Here is a 4,285-nt window from a genome sequence, read left to right on the forward strand (position 1 = left end):
TCAATTTCAATTCTTCTTAGGTCCCAACCTGCATTTTTTGGTTGCTTTTTCACTTCTGTTTGGACTTTATAACTGTTAGTCAGCTTTCTGCTTCTGTAACAAAATAGCTGAGACAATATGAAACAATCAACTTAATAGGATGATTTATTTTGGCTTGTGGTTTCAAAAGTTTCAATCCAAGGTTACATGGGTCTTTGGGGGGTGGATTTTATTTATTTATTTATTTATTTATTTATTTATTTATTCCTTTTTCTTAAATATTGGGCATGGTGGCACATGCTTTTTTTAAAATTTTTATTAACATTTTCCATGATTACAAAATATATCCCATGGTAATTCCCTCCCTCTCCACCCCCACACTTTCCCATTTAAAATTCCATTCTCCATCATATTACCTCCCCATTACAATCATTGTAATTACATATATACAATATCAACCTATTAAGTATCCTTCTCCCTTCCTTTCTCTTCCCTTTATGTCTCCTTTTCAACTTACTGGCCTCTGCTACTAAGTATTTTCATTCTCACACAGAAGCCCAATCTTATTTATTTTTATTTTTAACATTTTAAAACATGAGGTAGGGTTTCACTCTAGCCCAGGCTGACCTTGAATTCACTATGTAGTCTTGGGCTGGCCTCACACTCACAGCAATCCTCCTACCTTGGCCTCCTGAGTGCTGGGATTAAAGGCATGCACCACCACACCTGGTTTATTTCTTCTTTTTTATCCCTTCTCCTCCCACTAAAACCCATCATCTTCTCATTATATCCCCATCCTATTTCCATACCTTGCTTAATTTTTTTGACCCGCTGATTTAAGTGCTTGATGGAGTAGGAAATTCTTTAGTGGACAATGGGCAATACTTCAGTGGTGGCATCACTAAATAACACAACTCCCCACTCTCCTAGCAATGATTAGTTTCCAATATTTACTTTGGGAGGTGTGGGGTCTCACAGACACATTTGGAAGATTTTGGCTAAGTGAAATATCGTAGGAGGGAAGAAGTGATGGAGCAAAGCTTTGTGATAGCCAGTAAGCAAAAAGAAAGTAACAGGTTATCCCAGGACCTTCAAGTGCATACTCCCAGTGAACAAACCTCCTTCCACCAAAGCCCCACTGTGTAAATGTTACATCCCTTCCCAATAGTGCCAAAAGATCAAAATTTGGGAGGCTTTTGAGGGGAATTTAAGATACAAACCATAACAATGATTAAGATTGGCTTTGCCAGATTTGACTCTTGATTTTGTGTAGTTATTCATGTATTTTCCTTTCCTGGTCCTAGTTTCTTCATACAAATGGCCCTTTAACTCTCCTTGATCCTATGGGACAGTTGTTGCACTAATGTTGTAAGATGCCTATATGCTATTTCAACAAAGTTCTAGACACATGGTCCATCTTCCCAAAGGTTCATAAGCTTTTGAATATGACTTTTAAAAAGCCAATTTGGGGGCGAGAGAGATGGCTTAGTGGTTAAGTGCTTGCCTGTGAAGCCTAAGGACCCCAGTTCGAGGCTCGATTCTCCAGGACCCACGTTAGTCAGATTCACAAGGGGGTGCACACGTCTGGTGTTTGGTTTGCAGTGGCTGGAGGCCCTGGAGTGCCCATTCTCTCTCTCACTCTGTTGCTCTCAAATAAATAAAAATAAACAAAAATTTTTTAAGTCAATTTGCGATAATTATTATATATTATCTCTTTAAATATTATACTTATATGTTATCCTTTTTCTCCTCCTATGGCAAAAATTAAATAGAAACAACATTTCTTTATTTTTTTGTTTTAAAAATATTTTTATTTATTTATTTGACAGAGAAAGAGGGAGAAAGAGAAAGAGAGAATGGGCGCATTAGGGCCTTCAGCCACTGCAAACGAACTCCAGAAGCATGAGCCCCCTTATGCATCTGGCTAAAGTGGGTCCTGGGGAATCTAACCTGGGTCCTTTGGCTTTGCAGTTAAACAATCCCTTAACCGCTAAGCCAAACTTCTAGCCCATTTTGTATGTTTTGATAACCAACAGCATCTATTTATTTGATAACTCCAAGATTTTTCTAATAAAATATAGTCTATTATTTTCTTCAAAGTACAATCCAGTCAGGGCAGATGGGAATCACAGGTCCAGAAAAACACACAACATATTTGATAGCCCATGAACTCTATACCTTTTGAAAAAATATTTTTGTTGGAGAATCTGCTTCTCTTTTTCAGATAGATGCAGATCCTAAAGAGATAGTCACACCATCATACCTCAAAAGGGCCCCAGCTGAAACTAAGAAAAATTGGCAAAACAAGCAAGGGTGCTGTTTTCCTGATGAACCGGATACCAGCACAAGGGGGAAGGAGACCAACACAGAGAAAAGTCAACACCTACCAAATCAGAGAGGCAGAGCCTCAGAGGCCCCCAACACCTCAGCACTGAAGCAGACCAAAAATGAACCCAACATGGCTCAGGGAAATTTTTCGGAAGAGGGGGCGGAAAGAATGTCAGAGCCACATGTTGGGTCATGATATGCAGAGACATTTATCGTAGCAATAACTGTGGGATAACTCCACAATGCACGACCCATATACCTCAACAAGGAGGGACCAATGGGGAGGGGGTAGGACATGGATGAGCCTAATAATGGTACCAAACTGCCTGTATTTGCTGAATACAAAACTCATAAGAAAAGAATTATATAAAAACCAAAAGAAAAAAGAAAAAAATGTAACCAGCATTAGTTACATAAGTTAAATAGAAAACATTTCATTTCTTTTAAACTACATATTAACTCATCTTACAACACTTACTTGTTTGTAATTTAACTATGCACTGGAAAAATACATAAAAGTATAAACAACATCAGAAAAGTGCTAACAAAATACTATTTCAAACGGTTTTGGAGGGTGACTAGCAGATCTTCTCGGTAAAACAGATGGTATACAGGAAGGTCTTGTCACTCCTCTCCTCAAAATCCTGCAGCAGCTCACTGATCTCTTTGTCCATGTTTTCAAAGTGTTGGATACAGTGGCACAGCTCACAGGTGATGAACACACCAAGGGTAGCCTCTTCTTTCATAGTTGTCCTCAATGTTTATATTGATCACATGAACAAGGTGGCAGGTCTCTTGTTCTCTGGAATTCAGATATTTCACTGCCTGGTAGTAGACTTGCTCTTCGCAGGTGAAGATCAGTTTAATAATGTCCTCACAGCTTTGAAACCTTTCAGGGTAAGGTTTGAATCTTCTATTTCTATCCATCCTATGTAAAATGCCATTCTGAGTCTAGATAGTTTCATCTTTCTCCAGAAGGTCACGGTACATTTGGTCATAAGTGCTTTTGAAATTGTAAATATTTGCTTTGGCTGGTGTGCGTCCGGAAAGTTTCACTTGTGTTCCTTCCCCAAAGGACCGAACATTGAATTCTCTTTTACTCAGATGGTTGTGAGCCTTCATGTTTAGGTTCTGTTTGCTACAGAATACTATGGCTACATGCAGTGGCAATGAGGACATAGTGTCTGTCTTGCCAAGGGTCCCAGCTTTCAACTTCTCTGAGAGATGGAACAGTGTAAACAAAATGGCAATAGATGTGGCATGAAGAATCACACACAGATGTTGGGACAGTGTGGGGTTCACACATCTCACAGATACTAGCTTAGCATATCACCCCACACCAACATCTCACATCACAACCATAAGCAATTTTCAATGTGGTATATTCTCCCTTTTACATTTTCTAAATTTTGATCCTCTTTTTCTATCCATGTTTTAGTCTGGATCTTTTTTGTACCTGTTTTTTAGTAAATTAAACATCTTCATCTGTATCCAATCTGCCCTCATTAAAAAAAAATAAAGTGTCTATATAGGTAGTCCAGACTAGCAACAAATTTCCAGCAATCCTCCTGCTTCAGTCTTCCCATTTCTGGGATTACAAATAAATATTAAATTTACTCACCAAGTTCTTATTTTCATTTATCAAATTTAGAACTTCCGGACTGGAGAGATGGCTTAGCGGTTAAGCGCTTGCCTGTGAAGCCTAAGGACCCTGGTTCGAGGCTCGGTTCCCCAGGTCCCACGTTAGCCAGATGCACAAGGGGGCGCACGCGTCTGGAGTTCGTTTGCAGAGGCTGGAAGCCCTGGCGCGCCCATTCTCTCTCTCTCCCTCTATCTGTCTTTCTCTCTGTGTCTGTTGCTCTCAAATAAATAAAAAAAAATTAAAAAAAAATTTAGAACTTCCTTTGGTGATCATTTGATATTCATTGTAACAAAAACATGTATTTTAGAGTTATCTCTATGGGTATATTTCTAAAGG

The 4,285-nt window shown here is 38.9% G+C and overlaps 1 pseudogene; it reads right to left on the reverse strand.

Moving 5' to 3' along the window:
- Positions 1-2,885: 2,885 nt before the first annotated feature.
- LOC101608334 lies at positions 2,886-3,486 on the reverse strand (annotated as a pseudogene).
- Between the last annotated feature and the right edge of the window lie 799 nt (positions 3,487-4,285).

Source organism: Jaculus jaculus, chromosome X (genome assembly GCF_020740685.1).
Source record: "Jaculus jaculus isolate mJacJac1 chromosome X, mJacJac1.mat.Y.cur, whole genome shotgun sequence".
In the NCBI taxonomy this organism is placed as follows: Eukaryota; Metazoa; Chordata; class Mammalia; order Rodentia; family Dipodidae; genus Jaculus; species Jaculus jaculus.